The sequence below is a fragment of the Manis javanica genome, chromosome 16 (assembly GCF_040802235.1).
Source record: "Manis javanica isolate MJ-LG chromosome 16, MJ_LKY, whole genome shotgun sequence".
Classification (NCBI taxonomy): domain Eukaryota; kingdom Metazoa; phylum Chordata; class Mammalia; order Pholidota; family Manidae; genus Manis; species Manis javanica.
The window spans coordinates 65,880,799-65,897,746 of NC_133171.1; the positions used below are offsets into that span (position 1 = coordinate 65,880,799).

Here is a 16,948-nt window from a genome sequence, read left to right on the forward strand (position 1 = left end):
TGCCCGACCCGTGCCTGCGGGGAATGATGTAGTGGCAGAAAGGAGGAACGGAGAGAGCAGGAGAACCTTAGAACAAGGAAACTTAAAATGAGAAGCGCAAAAAAATATAAACCGAAACCAAAACACAGTAAAACAGTCAATGATAACACTGAGCACACACACACCACATCTGATCGCACTCGTTCGGACCGGTCCTTCTCTCACTCTGGTGCGCACCACACTCACCACTTTCAGGGTCTTCAAAAACTCTCGTAATTCTCCTGAAGGGCGTCCACTCGGACTGCCGCAGGGTGACGAGCTCGATCTTTTCCTCCTTGGGCGCCAGTTTTCTGCCGATCGGATTTGCCTTTCTAAGGCCGAGTCACTCGGACCCTAGGGCCAGGATTGGTTACCTGGGCTTTTACCCAGGGTCACTAACCTGGGGGCCGGGACTACCAGCCCGGACTTCATCACTCGGGACCACTAACCCGAGACCATACACGGGATGGCGACTCCCGCTTTATAATGGATTTATGCAGACACGAGGGGGCGACCCTCGAATTACACTGCCCCGTCCGGACAATTAGACCTTGCCTCCAGCTGTCCTTTGTTCTCAGGGAAGCTGCTCGTATCCCGGACGAGCCCCCAAATGTTAGGGTCCAGGCTTCCGAGGCTTCCCCAGAGAACAAACTACACAGGCATAGAGATGTAAATTCAAGCAAAGTCTTTATTCAGCTAGCTAGCTGAGGTCCAAGTCAGCCCGATGCAGCGGGTCTCAACAAGGACCCCGAGCACTCAAAGCCAAGGGTTTATATAGCATTTTCAAAACTCTTAACTCATAGTAATTTTCCACAGCTGCACATTATTCTTGCAAGACATACATCCTGGGGTTAGGCAGGAGCAAGATAAGACCACTCCTCAATTGTCAGGGAGGTTCTGCACGATAAGCTTGGTATGTAGGATTAGCTGACCAAGGTTAGCTGACTAAAGGCCACAGCTGCCCACCATCTGGTGTTCATGATTAGCTTGTTTTTCAAGGCCTTACCCAGTTCCAGTTTTTCTTTCTAAGTCACATACTCAGAAAATGGCTTCTAGGCCTTTAAGATGGCTATGCTTATGCTAACCTATTTCTATTCTTACAGTCCTATGGATGGGCATAGCACACAACGCAGGGTCACATGGGGAAGCCTCAGGTGGTCAGGAGGCAGAAAGCAGGAGTGGGAAGTCTGGGCCAGAGCTTTTATTGGGGTTTCTGCAAAAAAGACGAGGCAGGGCAGAATAAACAAAATTGACTAGCTTGAATCATTTTGACCATTTCTAAGTTGTAGAGGTGGTCTCTAGCTGCCTTGGACCTGGGTCTGGAATGACTGATGCAGAGGAATATTACTATCTCCTCTGGTGGGAGAGCCAGATAGAGGAGGTCTCGTGATTTGTAGTTTGCATGTCAGAAACATGCTTCAGGCTAACCACTGAGCTATTTCTAAGAACTGACCAGCCCAGGAGGGATGGTCTTTCCCCAGCTAGAAAGGTTTTTAAGATGTCAAAACATGATAATATATGGAAAATAAAACATGTTTAAAAATACAGCATCACACACAGTCATAAGAGATGAGGAAACAAAGATGTAAGCTCCTGAGGTGTTTGCTCTATACTCCATGAGCTCACTTATAAAGACCATATTGTTAACATGTTCAATAAAAGGATATACAGATGACTTGTAAAATGTGAAAAGATGTTCAACCTCACACCTAGTTATTGTACTGAAACACTACTTTTCACTTGTCACACTGACCAAATAATGTTTCAAGAAACACTGTGTTGGTGCATGTGTGAAGAAACAGACATTCTCAGATATTACTTATAAGGAAAATTGATACCATTTTTATGGAGCACAGTTTGGAAATATCTATCAAAATCGCAAAAGTGCATCTCCTTTGATCCAGCCATTCCAGTGATTTTTATCTAACTATGGCTTGCACATGCACAAAGCAAGCAGCAGGAAGTTATTCTTTGCCACAGTGATTTAATAGCATGGACACCCTAACAACCCCAGTGCAAGGTTGAGAAAATAAATTATGGCCTAGCCATACAATGGAATACTATATAGTTCTAAAAATGGAGGAAGAGTTCTGTGTGCTGATATGTAAAAATCTATTACTGTACACACTGCAGAACAGTGTGTATTACCTATTCCATAAAAAAGGAGAAAAGGAAAAAAAACATGTATTTGTATTCACTTATAAAATTAATAAGTTGGTTTAGGGGTTTTGTTTGTGTTTCTGTTTTTGAGGAGGCAGGAATTAAATTGATTGAAACAGGAATTTTTCACTTTATACTTTATCAACATTGTGAATTTATCACTTACATAAGGAATCAAACTGAATTTTTAAGATGAACATGCAATTTTCATGGACATGAATTACATGGATCAAATGTGTTATTAAAATGTAATATTCAGTAGTTATGCACATACTCCCTTCAATCATCTGTGATTACTTAGAATTGTATTTATATGCCTTAAGCTAAAATTTCTTTGGAAAGTGTTGGGGGAGTGTTGTGTATTTTCCTCCATCCTTGTCCCCGTCACAACAAAGAATTGAAGGGCAGAGACACAGTAGTCAAGCAGAGTAAAAGTTTTATTTAAAGTTACTTAAAGAGAGAAGAAGTGCAGCAGGCAACCTCAGCAAGGAGAGGCACCCTGAAAGGATGGAGAGAAAGCTTAAGATGAAAAGGTTACACACTTAGAGAGTGCAGATGACCTCAGAGAAAGGAGCACGCTGAAAGGTTGGGGGTTCCCCCTTTTAAAGATTCTTTAGGAATGTGACTAAGGGCTGGGAGTGCAGACTTGTTAAGTGGTCTTTGAATACTTAGAATTAACTTAAAACAATGAACTTCCTGCTCTGATTTCTCCTGGGGTACTGGAGTCTTGGTCTGGGAGCATATCAAAACAGACTGCCTGCCCAGTCCCCAAGGTGAGCTGAGTTATTGTCTGTTTGCTAAAGAGTAAGTTGAGAACCTCACATTTTTAACTTCCTGGGTATTAAAATACAGTGTTTAAGATGGAATCCTTCCTGCCTTTTACTATGTTGTTTACAGGCTGTGCCTGCATGATTAACACAATAAAGACATGGGCTATGCTGAGGTACCCTCCTTTATCTGGGAAATATTCAAACATTCCAGGCCAACTTGCTCCTGGCTTTTTCAGCTTTAATTGATTAATTTTGGGTCTTTTTAATGGACTTTCTGGCCTTTTTCTCTTTCCACCCTGCTCATATCTATTTTCCTGCCTAACATTCCTCAAGCAGTTGGGACCCAAATTATTGGGGTGAGGGGCAATGACAGCTCTGGCTGCTTCCTGCTTGTGAGGGTCAGTGGGGTGTGGTTATATGGGTCCCCCTGCTTGCTGACTGTCGGGATGGTGGAGGTTAGGACAGAAGGGCACCCAGTTAGTGGTTTTAGTTGCTTGCTGTCTACGGAGCAAGGAGGATGCAGATTGGCTGTAGGGGCATCCATCAAGTGGTGCCATGAAGATGGAGGTGTGGTCATTGGAGGGTACTGGTTGGAATTGTCTTACGACCATCTGTAGTTTAACTGCTTCTAGGTGAGAAGACACAAGTTGGGTCAATGAGTTAAGTAAGCACAGTCTAAATCTGAGGGTAATACTACTACTACAAGGAGGGGGATGAAAGGGTCCAGCCAGAGCTAAACCCACCCCATGAGGGATTTAAAGATTTGGCTTACCCAGGAATTTTGTGTTTCTTCTTTGGTAAAATTAGGGAGTTGGGGCAGTGGCTTTGGGCCAATGCTGCATTGACTCGTCCAGGAAGGAGCCTAGGTTAGGTGGGTTCCCAGATGTTGGGAAGGGGGTACTGTTAAGAATTAATACATTAGGGATGGCTGCAATTATTGTGCACCTTTCTTTCCATCCCACAGGCAGGGTTAAGTACACATTTGTTCCACAAAGGAAGAATAGTCCTGTTTCTGCTGGCATAGCTCTAGTAGACTATCCTTGTGGCCTAGCATTTTCACATGAAGTTAGGAGGCTATTCTATTTGGCTAAAGTAGAGGTATCCCATGGTCTTCCAGGGTTAAAAGTAGTGGATTGTATGCGTGCCAGCAGAGGAACTAGTAAGGTAAGGGTTAATAATGATGGCATGTTTAAGGCCATTTTTTTTTTAAGATTTAAATTTAATAGGGACATAAATATTGCTGGCTAAAGGAAAGCAGTTTTACAATAACACAGAAAATGAATAATAAGTCCCACTCTCATAAGGATGCCCAGAAAGCTAGGGAGTTGGAGTATGGAACACTTATCTTTAGTGGGTGTCACTGGAAAGTTATATTTCATATCTTCTACAGGCATACAGGTGTAGCTAGGTCCTTGGGTCTCATGACTGCACTACTGTATCTTTCCACAGCTGGTGACTTCAGGGACTTTGACAGCTATTTTCTATTTAGAGGGAAACAAACTTTTACTCTGTAGACATAAGGACAGGGTAGGGTCCTTCCCAAACAGGCTTCAGTTGAGATTGGGGTGATCCATCTTTCCATACTTTGATGACTTGGTTCCCTGGGCTATAGAGAGGGTTTTTCTCTGATGGGTCAGAGAACTGTGGCCTGGGTGAGCTCAAATTCTCTTAAAACCTGCTGGGACTGATGTACAGTGTGGCATATTCTGATAAGGCAATGGCCTCAGGAAGTTAGCTGACTTATCAGTTCATAAGGGCTTGAATTTTCAGGACAGCAGGACTTTAATCTTGAGGGATTTAGTCTGGAAGAAATAAATTTAGATAAGAGGTTTAGTAAGCATGGTTCATATAGTGGGTCAAGTAAAAGCATTAGTAGAAGTTTAGCAAAGGGTAGTAGCCAGGATGTCCAGTTCTAAAAGTGGAACTGAACTCCTTATGATTCTGAGAGCCTCTGATGAATCTGAGACTTAATCAGGTAGTTTATTTGCTGCTTCTCAGAGACAGAGATTGAAATCCTTGTGTGAGCAACATCTGGAGTTGGATTTTCCATTCTGGAAGGACAAACTTGACAAGGAGATTAAGAATGCATGGCTAGGCTGAAAGCCAAGATGGCAGTATGAGTAGGGCAGTGGAAATCTCCTCCCCAAACCATATATATTTTTGAAAATAAAACAAATACAACTATTCCTAAAACAGAAACCAGTGGATACAGTACAACAGCCAGGCTACATCTACAGCTGGGAGAACTCAGCACCTCACGAAGGAGGTAAGACACAAACCATGGCCTGGCGGGACCCAAGCACTCACCCCACCCCAGCTACCTGGCAGGAAGAAAGGAGTCAGAGCCAGGAGGGAGAGGAAGTGCAGGACTGCTAAATAACCAGCTCTAGTAATCCGCACCAGGAGTGCAGATACTAGAGAAATGGAAAAGTAAAATCTGTGAGTGGGTCCTCGCAGCCGGCTCCCCTGGGACAAAAAAAAAGTGAGTGCTTTTTGAAACTCTTAAAAGGACAGGGGCCTCACAGCTGAATGGGTGCATCCTGGCACACTTAGCCCAGCAGCTGGGAATACTGGGGAACATCAGGTGCCCCAGCCACCTAGGAGGCAATGCAGCCCTGAGGCCCCTCATGGCAATAAACAGCCTGCCAGTCATTCCCACTCTGGCATGCCCCACTGCAGTGGCTAAGCAGCCAGAGAGTGGCCTGGTGCGTACACACAGTGGTGAGGCAGACAGGGAACAGCCGCACACCCGCTCACAGTGGCAGAACAGCTGCAGAGTGGCCGCACTCACAGCAAATGACCAGAATCTCCTCCTGGCATGCAGCTGCCTGGGCCAGACCCAGAGGCTGCTGCTGATGCGCAACTGCCCGACACAGGCAGAGGAAACAGGGGCAAGACGCAAAGGGGCACTGTTCTCACAGGAGAGCACACCCAGTGTGCCTGACACCTCCCGCAGGGCTCTGGGTTACCCTGACAATGACCGCACCCATGGCAGCTTAGGGGATTAATCCTGAGGCTGCACCAGGTGTGTGGGTAACCAACACAGGCATCAGAGAAGGGTAAGGTGACCAGCAAGCAGGAAAGAACTTTGTTCTCCCAGCTGACACACATGCTACCTTTCTACAACTACCTCTATCACCATGAAAAGGCAGAAGAATTTGATCCAGTCCAGAACTACCCAGACAATCCCCGAGAGATTAAGAATGCATGCCTAGGCTGAGAGCCAAGATGGTAGTGTGAGTAGGGCAGCAGAAATCTCCTCCCAAAACCATATATATTTTTGAAAATACAACTATTCCTAAAAGAGAGACCAGAGGATACAGTACAAAAACCATGCTACACCTACATCTGTGAGAACTCAGCATCTCATGAAGGAGAGATACATTTAACCAATCTTCCTGAGAAAGAATTAAAAATAAAGGTCATAACCCTGCTGATGAACCTGCAGAGAAATATGCAAGAGCTAAAGGTTCAAGTTGGGAGGGAAAATATAGAAATAAAACAATCTCTGGAAGGACATAAGAGCAGACTGGATGAGGTGCAAGAGGCCATTAATGAATACAAATCAGAGAACAGGAACACAGCCAAGCTGAGGTAGAGAGAGACAAAAGGATCTCCAAGAATGAAAGAATATTAAGAGAATTCTGTGACCAATCCAAATGGAATAATATTTGCATTATAGGAGTACCTGAAGAAGAGGAGACAGAAATAGGGATAGAAACTGTCTTTGAAGAAATAATTGCTGAAAACTTTCCCAAACTGGAGGAGGAAATACTCTTTCAAACCATGGAAGCCCACAGAACTCCAAACACAAGGGACCCAAGGAGGACAACACCAAAACATATAATAATTAAAATGGCAAAGATCAAAGACAAAGACATAGTATTAAAGGCAGCCAGAGAGAGAAAAAAGGTCACCTACAAAGGAAAACCCATCAGGCTATCATCAGACTTCTCAACAGAAACCTCACAGGCCAGAAGAGAATGGCATGATATATTTAATACAATGAAACAGAAGGGCCTTGAACCAAGAATACTGTATCCAGCATGGTTATCATTTAAATATGAAGGAAGGATTAAACAATTCACAGACAAGCAAAAGTTGAGGGCATTTGCCTCCCATATAACACCTCTATAGGATATTTTAAAGGGAATGCTCTAGATGGAAGCACTCCTAAGGCTGAATAGATGTCACCAGAGAAAACAAAATCACACCAAAGAAAGCAGACCAACCAAACACTAACTAAAGGCAAAAAATAAAATCAACTACTCACAACAGCAAAGGAAACACAAAAGAGTACAGAATAAAACACCTAACATATAAAGAATGGAGGAGGAGGAATAAGAAGGGTGAGAAATAAAGAATCATCACACTGTGTTTATAATAGCTTAATAAGCAAGTTAAGTTAGACAGTTAGATAGTAAAGAAGCTACCCTTGAACCTTTGGTAACCATGAATTTAAGGCCTGCAGTGACAATAAGTACATGTCTTTCAATAATCACCCTAAATGTAAATGGACTGAATGCACCAATCAAAAGACACAGAGTATCAGAATGGATAAAAAAGCAAGACCCATCTATATACTGCTTACAAGAGACTCACCTCAAACCCATAGACATACACAGACTAAAAGTCAAGGGATGGAAAAAGATATTTCATGCAAACAATAGGGAGACAAAAGCAAGTGTTACAGTACTAGTATCAGACAAAATAGACTTCAAAACAAAGTAACAAGAGATAAAGAAGGGCATTGCATAATGATAAAGGGGTCAGTCCAACAAGAGGATATAACCATTATGAATATATATGCACCCAATACATGAGCACTGACATATGTGAAACAAATACTAACAGAATTAAAGGAGGAAATAGAATGCAATGCATTCATTCTAGGAGACTTCCACACACCACTCCAAAGGACAGACCCACCAGACAGAAAATAAGTAAAGATACACAGGCACTGAACAACACACTAGAACAGTTGGACTTAACAGACATCTACAGAACTCTACAACCAAAAGCAGCAGGATACACATTCTTCTCAAGTGCACATGGAACATTTTCCATAATAGACCACATACTAGGCCACAGAAAGAGCCTCAGTAAATTTAAAAAGATTGAAATTCTACCAACCAACTTCTAAGACCACCAAGTTATAAAACTAGAAATAAATTGTACAAAGAAAACAAAAAGTCTCACAAACACATGGAGGCTTATCAACATGCTCCTAAATAATCAATAGATCAATGACCAAATTAAAACAGAGATCAAGCAATATATGGAGACAAATAACAACAGCACAAAGCCCCAACTTCTGTGGGATTTCTGTGGTATGCAGCAAAGGCACTTCTAAGAGGAAAGTATATAGCAATCCAGGCCTATTTAAAGAAGGAAAAACAATCCCAAATGAATAATCTAAAGTCACAATTATTGAAACTAGAAAAAGAAGAACAAATGAGGTCCAAATTCAGCAGAAGGAGGGACATAATAAACATCAGAGAAGGTAAATAAAATTGAGAAGAATAAAACAATAGCAAAAAATCAATAAAAAAAAGAGCTGGTTCTTTGAGAAAATAAACAAAATAGATAAACCCCTACCCAGACTTATCAAGAGAAAAAGAGAATCTACACACATCAGCAGAATCAGAAATGAGAAAGGAAAAATCATGATGGACCCCACAGAAATACAAAAAAATTATTAGAGAATGCTATGAAAATCTATATGCTAACAAGCTGGAAAACCTAGAAGAAATGGACAACTTCCTAGAAAAATACAACCTTCCAAGACTAAGGAAGAAACAGAAAATCTAAACAGACCAATTACGAGCAAAGAAATTGAATCAGTAATCAAAAAACTACCCAAGAACAAAACTGGGCCAGATGGATTCACCACTGAATTTTATCAGACATATAGAGAACACATAATATCCATTCTCCTTAAAGTTTTCCAAAGAATAGGAGAGGAGGGAATACTTCCAAACTCATTCTATGAAGCCAGCAGCACTCTAATATGGAAACCAGGCAAAGATACCACAAGAAAAGAAAATTACAGACCGATATCCCAGATAAACAAAGATGCAAAAGTACTCAAGAAAATATTAGCAAACCAAATTTAAAAATACATCAAGAGGGTCATACTCCATGATCAAGTGGGATACATCTCAGGGATGCAAGGATGGTATAACATTTGAAAATCCATCAACATCATCCACCATATCAACACAAAAAAGGACAAAACTACATGATCTCCATAGATGCTGAAAAAGCATTCTATAAAATTCAACATGCATTCATGATAAAACTCTCAACAAAATGGGAATAGAGGGCAAGAACCTCAACAGAATAAAGGCCATGTATGACAAACCCACAGCCAACATCATACTTAACAGTGAGAAGCTGAAAGCTCTTCCTCTAAGATCAGGAACAACAAAGGAATGCCACTCTCCCCACTGCTATTCAACATTGTACTGGTGGTCCTAGCCACGGCCATCAGACAAAACAAAGTAATGCAAGAAAGACATCCAGATTGATGAAGAAGTCAAACTGTCACCATTTGCAGATGACATGATATTGTACATAAAAAAACCCTAAAAACTCCACTCCAAAACTACTAGAACTAATATTGGAATTCAGCAAAGTTGTAGGATACAAAATTGATACACAGAAATCTGTTGCTTTCCTATAGACTAACAATGAACTAACAGAAAGAAATCAGGAAAACAATTCCATACACAATTGTATCAAAAAGAATAAAATGCCTGTGAATAAACCTAACCAAGGAAGTGAAAGACCTATACCCTGAAAACTACAGGACACTCTTAAGAGAAATTAAACTGGACATAACAAATGGAAACTCATCCCATGCTCTTAACTAGGAAGAATTAATATTCTCAAAATGGCCATCCTGCCTAAAGCAATCTACAGATTCAATGCAATCCCTATCAAAATACCAACAACATTCTTCAACGACCTGGAACAAATAGTTTTAAAATTCATATGGAACCACAAAAGAGCATGAATAGCCAAAGCAATCCTGAGAAGGAAGAAGAAAGCAGGGGAGATCTCGCTTCCCAACTTTAAGCTCTACTACAAAACCACAGTAATGAAGACAATTTGGTACTGGCACAAGAACAGAGCCACAGACCAGTGGAACAGTCCAGATATTAACCCAAACACATATGGTCAGTTAATATATGATAAAAGAGGCATGAACATACAATGGGGAAATGACAGCCTCTTCAACAGCTGGTTTTGGCAAAACTGGACAGCTACATGTAAGAGGATCACTGTCTAACCCCATACTCAAAAGTAAATTCGAAATGGATCAGAGACCTGAAAGTAAGTCATGAAACCATAAACTCTTAAAAAAAAAAAACATAGGCAAAAATCTCTTGGACATCAACATGAGCAACTTCTTCATGAACGTATCTCCCTGGGCAAGGGAAACAAAAGCAAAAATGAACAAGTGGGACTACAATAAACTGAAAATCTTCTGTACAGCAAAGGACAACACTAATAGAACAAAAAGGCATTCTACAGTATGGGAGAATATATTCATAAATGACAGATCTGATAAAGGGTTGACATCCAAAATATATAAAGAGCTCACACACCTCAACAAGCAAAAAGCAAATAATCCAATTAAAAAAATTGTCAGAGTAGCTGGACAGTTTTCCAAAGAAGAAATTCAGATGGCCACCAGACACATGAAAAGATGCTACACATCACTAGTCATCAGAGAAATGCAAATTAAAACCACAGTAAGATATCACCTCATACCAGTAAGGATCGCCACCATCCAAAAGACAAACAACAAATGTTGGTGAGGATGTGGAGAAAGGGCCACCCTCCTACACTGCTGGTGGGAATGTCAGTTAGTTCAACCATTGTGGAAAGCAATATGGAGGTTCCTCGAAAAGCTCGAAATAGAAATACCATTTGACACAGGAATTCTACTCCTCAGAATTTACCCTAAGAATGCAGCAGCCCAGTTTGAAAAAGACAGATGCACCCCTATGTTTATCACAGCACTATTTACAATAGCCAAGAAATGGAAGCAACTTACGTGTCCATCAGTAGATGAATGGATAAAGAAGATGCGGTATATATACACAATGCAATATTATTCAGCCATAAGAAGAAAACAAATCCTACCATTTGCAACAACATGGATGGAGCTAGAGGATATTATGTTCAGTGAAATAAGTCAGGCAGAAAAAGACAAGTATCAAATGGTTTCACTCATCTGTGGAGTGTAAGAGCAAAGGAAAAACTGATGGAGCAAAACAGCATCAGACTCACAAAACCCAAGAATGGACTAACAGTTACCAAATAGAAAAGGACTGGGGAGGATGGGTGGGAAGGGAGGGATAAAGAAGGGGAGGAAAGAAAAGGCACATTATGATTAGCATGTATAATGTGGGGGTGGAGGCACAGAGAGGGCTGTACAACACAGAGAAGACAAATAGTGATTCTACAACATCTTAGTATGTTTATGGACAATGACTGCAGTGGAGGAATGTGGGGGGAGTCTAGTAAACATAATGTTCCTCATATAATTGTAGAGTAATGATACCAAAATTAAAAAATTAAAAAAAAATAGAGTGCAAGGCTAAAGATGAAGATTAAGAATTGTAAGATTTTTAATTGAGATGTGAGAAAATTGGAAACATTTGGAGAGTCATAGGTATTTGAGGAAACTAGAATTTAGGATTTAGTTTATTTCATAATGACTAGTATTAGAATCTAGTATAGGTAAGGCTGCAGTATTGAAACAATTATTTTCTCTCTAAAGTCACCCTCATTTTTATTAGAGGTAGCTATATTAAGAAAATAAGTTTAGTTTTAGAACATCTGGCATGATTATTTGCATAAGTGCAGCAAGAAGAGCAGTTGATCACATAGGATCTTTTAAATGTGCTCTGCTGGAATCTTTTATAAAGAATTTCAGATTGAGCTGTTAAGGGCCTCTTGAGGCCAGGAGAGCAAAGCCAGTCTTGCCAACAGGTTTTGCCTGCAATACCTGTAGATTTGGGTGAATTCCTCTTCTCGAGGTCCCCAAGATATTTGAGGTTCCTGCACTTACCAGGAAGTGACCTTCTTTACTCACTTGGTAAGGCTGCTGGAACCCTGTAAGCAAGGTACCAGGCTAATTCTTCCAAGGGCCTCTGTTGACTCTATAAAGTCAATCATAGTTCCTTAAAGCTGTCTGTTCATATCTGAGTCTATGGATGTCTCAAATATGAGTTTCCAGTCAAAGCCTTGGTAACAACCAGTGTTTTCAATTGGTCCTGTTACAAGGAAAGCAGATTCTTATTGGACTTATGAAAATAAAAGTATTGCCATAAAGTAAGAAAATAGTCACTGAGAGTTTATAAATTCTGGAGGGATCAGGTAGAGAAACATAAGTGTTTCAATTCTGCTTATAAAGGTATAGTTTACTGAACTGTTGTAAGCTAGCTTAAGAGAAACAGTTTAAAATAAGTTTTTAAGAGATTAATGATATTTGAAACAAAATGTTATGAAAATTAACATCTTTTTAGTTTATTCAGTTTTAGGTAATTAATTTTTGCTTTGCTTGAATCTAGGTTTTTCATTAGTTTTGGAATAAAACAGCAATTATAAATGATAGACAGAAATGCCTATGATTATACAATTGACAAGAAAATTTAGTTATATCTGTAATGGGTAACAGTTTAATAATATAAAACTTAGCATCATTCATTTGACAATGGTTCCCAAGTAATTGCATGCTTAATGTATAAGCCAAATTAGCTAAATATTTTTCCCCAATGAGGAGAAAGAAATTCCTGACATGTTTCAGGGCCCCTCTGGAAAATATCAGAGTTAAGTAGAGGTAAAAGCACCTTTTTTTAATTTGGTGTTCGGGAGTTGTCAAAAGAAGTTTCTAATCCACTTGCTTAAATAAGATTATAAGTTTTTAAAATAAACAATATTTAATTAATTCATTTAACCAAAGTTACAGTAAATGATATTAAAGGCAGATACAGAGGGCCACACAGTTGTTAACAAAACTTAGCTCTTTTAATATTAAGATTTTTGTCTTTTCAAGTATACACACATATTACTAAGACATTAAGCTGTTTTAAACTGTTATACTAGCATGTCTTTATGCACTGGAGGAAGAGTTTTTTTTTTCCCACAGAGCATCTTTGTTCTTATAATTTCCATTTGGGCCTACTGAGCAACAGCAGTTCAATGGGAAACTGTATCAGACAAGTGAAGGCTCCTAGTAAACTTACAAGCTTCTTTAATAACCTTTTGCTCAGCTAAGATCAGTTTTAAACTGACTGGGGCAGAAGTCAAGTAACGAGGGGAGCAAAAAGAGTATTGTATCGAGTATTCCTGGTTGCCAATCTAGGAAGGAATAAATAGGTCAGAGAGCCCAGAGTCCCAAGGTCTATCCCGGAGTGTAGAATCTAAGCATTTAGTGAAGACAGCAGGTTAGCTTAAGCACAGCCATCTTAAGAGCCCAGAAGCCATTTTCTGAATATGTGACTTAGAAAGGCTGTGAAAAACAAGTTAATCAATGATGAGCACCAACAGCAATGACCTTTAGTCAGTTTACATCATTTGGGTTACTCATACATACCAAGCTTATCTTGCTAAATCACCCTAACATGATCTTATCTTGCTAAACTCCTAGGATGTGACACCAGCCTGAAAAGTTATGTGCTTATGGAAAAATACTTTCTTTTTGAACATGCTATATAAACCCCTGGCTTTGAGTGCTCGGGGTCCTTGTTGAAACCCGCTGCATCGGGCTGACACTTGGACCCCAGCTAGCTGGTTCCTGAATAAAGCCCTCTTCCTTGTTGCATCAAGAGACGTCTTCCGTGAATGAATTGGGGTGGTGTTCTCATTTGACCAGATCCAACATATTTGGGGGCTCATCTGGGATCAAGCGCTCACCCTGCTTCACTCCCGAAGTCGCCCTTGGAGGGAGAGGAGAGGTTAGTGGCGCCTTGGATTGTCTGTGTTCTGTCTTTTGTTTTTCAGTGAGACCGGTCAGAATTCTGAAAGGGGTACCCCTCTGTCTGGCAGTCGTCCCGATCCCGTAAAGGGGTCGAGACCGCGGTCGGTAGACGTACTCAGAGCACCGCAGGCTGCAACCCTGGGGACACCTCGGAGAGATTGGAGGGCCAGGGACGCCTGGTGGCCTCTCACCTGTTTTTCCGGCAAGGTGAATCTGATGAGATAGGGTTGATTTTAGGGCACCAAGAGTATCAACCCACCGATTCTTTTCGGTTTTTGGTCAAAAATCTGAAGAAAACAAAAAGCGGCCGCTGTGTGTCTAATCTGTGTGTGTCTCTGTTTTTTGTGTCTTTCATGTGTCTAATAATTGTTACACTGACAATGGGACAGATGGTGACTGTAGGACCCCAACCTCCCTGAGAAATAAGTTAGCCTAAGAGTAGCCATCTTGAAGCCCAAAAAGCCATTCTGATATATGACTCAGAGGGAACAACTGAAACCAGGTAACTCCTCTGGAAAAACAAGTTAATCAATCATGACTGCTGGCAGCACTAACCTTTCAGTTAGTTAAACATAAAAGCTGACCCTACCTTGCTACACCCCCAGGACGTGGCACCAACTCAGAAATCGTAGGTTTGAAAAATTACTGCCTTTGTAGTATTGTTATCTTGCTTTGTAGTATTGTTATCTTGTTACTACAACATAATCTGTAACCATGGTAAATCTCTAGGGCTGAATGCCTCAGAAAATCCTATATAACCACTTAGTTGTAAGTGCTCAGGGTCCTCGTTGAGACCTGCTGCGACAGGCTGACTTGGACCCCAACTAGTTGGCTTCCGAATAAATTCCTCTTGCTTGTTGCATCAAGAAACGTCTTTGGTGAGTGATTTGGGGCGGCGCCTTCCTCAGGGGAATCCAACAGTGACGACCCCACTTAGTCTGACATTAGATCATTGGACAGAAGTAAGGACAAGGGCACATAATTTGTCAGTAGAAGTTAAGAAAAGACCTTGGCAGACCTTCTGCATCTCCGAGTGGCCCACCTTCAATGTTGGGTGGCCCCCGGAGGGGACCTTTGATCTTTCCACTTTATTAGCAGTAAAAGCTGTTGTCTTCCAGGATTCGTCTCAAGGACACCCAAATCAGCAACCCTACATTTTAGTCTGGCAAGAGTTGGTGGAGAACCCACCGCCCTGGGTAAAGCCCTAGGTGCAAAAGAAAATGGGCCCTCGAGTTTTAGCTGCCCAGACCCAACCTCAGAGCAAGGAAAAAGAAACTACTAAAGTTCACCCTGACACTCAAGATTTTCTTATGGTTGATGATCCCCCTCCTTACCCTCCTGCCCCTACGGCACCTCCGGCCCCGGCACCGCCAGCCCCGGAGCCCCCAGCACCCTCAGTCCCTGATGCTGAGGCAGTGGGGCCAGCTCTGGGACCTGCCCAGGGAACTTGGCGCCGCCGAGGGGCCACCTTGGACCCACCGGGTATTTTTCCTCTCTGGTCTTATGGAGTTCCCATCCTCGGGGAAGAGGGGGACCTGCCTTTCCAACCTCTGCAATATTGGCCGTTTTCCTCTGCCAATTTATATAATTGGAAAGCTAACCACCCTCCCTTTTCAGAGGAACCACAAAGACTAACTGGGCTGATAGAGTCCCTGATGTTTTCTCACCAGCCCACTTGGGATGACTGTCAGCAGCTTTTGCAGGTGCTCTTCACCACGGAAGAGAGAGAGAGGATCCTCCTGGAGGCACGAAAGAACGTGCCTGGAACCAACGGACGACCATTGCAACTCCCTCATGACATAGAGAGGGGGTTCCCGTTGACCAGACCCAACTGGGACTTTAATTCTCCAGAAGGTAGGGAGCGACTAACCATCTATTGCCAGGCTCTGGTGGCGGGTCTCCGTGGGGCCACAAGACACCCCACCAATTTGGCCAAGGTAAGAGAGGTCAGTCAGGGAGCCACTGAGGCACCCGCAGTGTTCTTAGAACGCTTGATGGAAGCCTTCAGGCGGTATACTCCCTTTGATCCCACTTCTGAGGAGCACAGTGCATCAGTGGCCCCTGCTTTTATCGGACAGTCAGCACCCAACATTAGAAAGAAGCTTCAGAGATTAGAGGGCCTACAGGATTTATCATTGAAAGATTTAGTAAAAGAGGCTGAGAAAGTTTATCACAAGAGGGAGACTGAGGAAGAGAAAGAGTTAAGGAAAGAGAAGGAAAGAGAAAGTAAAGAGGAAAAAAGAGATAGGAAGCATGAGAAGAATTTAACAAGGATCTTGGCCGCAGTAGTAGAAGGTAAGGGATGCCCACCCTCTAGTGGCAGAATTAGGAAGGCAGAGAACCTGGGCAACTGGATCCCTTTAGAGAAGGACCAATGTGCATACTGCAAAGAAAAGGGGCATTGGGAGTAAGAATGCGCTAAGAAGCCACCGCGGGGACCTCCGAAGAAGGTGTCTCTGCTAAAGGATGAAGATTAGGGAAGACGGGGCTAGGAGCCCCTCCCTGAGCCCACGGTAACCCTGAAGGTGGAGGGGCAACCCGTTGAGTTTCTGGTGGACACTGGTGCTCAACATTCTGTACTGACCCAAGCTAAGGGCCCCCTCTCTGGCAAAAAGTCTTGGGTGCTTGGGGCTACGGGCCAGAAACAATATGCGTGGACTACCCTAAGAACAGTAGACTTAGGAGTGGGATGAGTAAACCACTCATTCCTTGTCATACCGGAATGCCCCACACCCCTGTTAGGAAGAGACATCTTGACAAAAGTTGGGGCCTAAATATCCTTTCAGGCTGAAGACACTCGAGTGACTAATCGGGAGAAAAAACCTTTGGGCCTAAGTATCCTGACCATAAGATTAGAAGACGAGTACCACCTTTTTAAGGAACCAGAACCCTCCTGAGTTAGTCAGGGGTGGCTTAACCAGTTTCCAGGGGCCTGGGCGGAGATGGCGGGTATGGGGCTTGCTGTGAACCAGCCCCCTGTGGTCATAGAATTGAAAGCTTCAGC

At 42.1% G+C, this 16,948-nt stretch overlaps 1 long non-coding RNA gene and 1 pseudogene across 3 annotated transcripts in view; one reads left to right on the forward strand and one right to left on the reverse strand.

Annotated features, from left to right (window-relative positions):
• The window catches only part of LOC140846802 (uncharacterized), a 477,545-nt gene that overhangs the window by 21,380 nt on the left and 439,217 nt on the right, over positions 1 to 16,948 (reverse strand). For 2 of the 3 annotated variants that reach the window (XR_012126237.1, XR_012126235.1), the window contains exon 2: positions 226 to 329. This is a non-coding gene — a long non-coding RNA (uncharacterized lncRNA). Of the gene's footprint in view, positions 1 to 225; positions 1,118 to 16,948 lie in introns of those variants that run through there. The other variant, XR_012126236.1, reaches the window with a different exon arrangement.
• Positions 3,504 to 16,841, forward strand: LOC140846865 (uncharacterized; annotated as a pseudogene).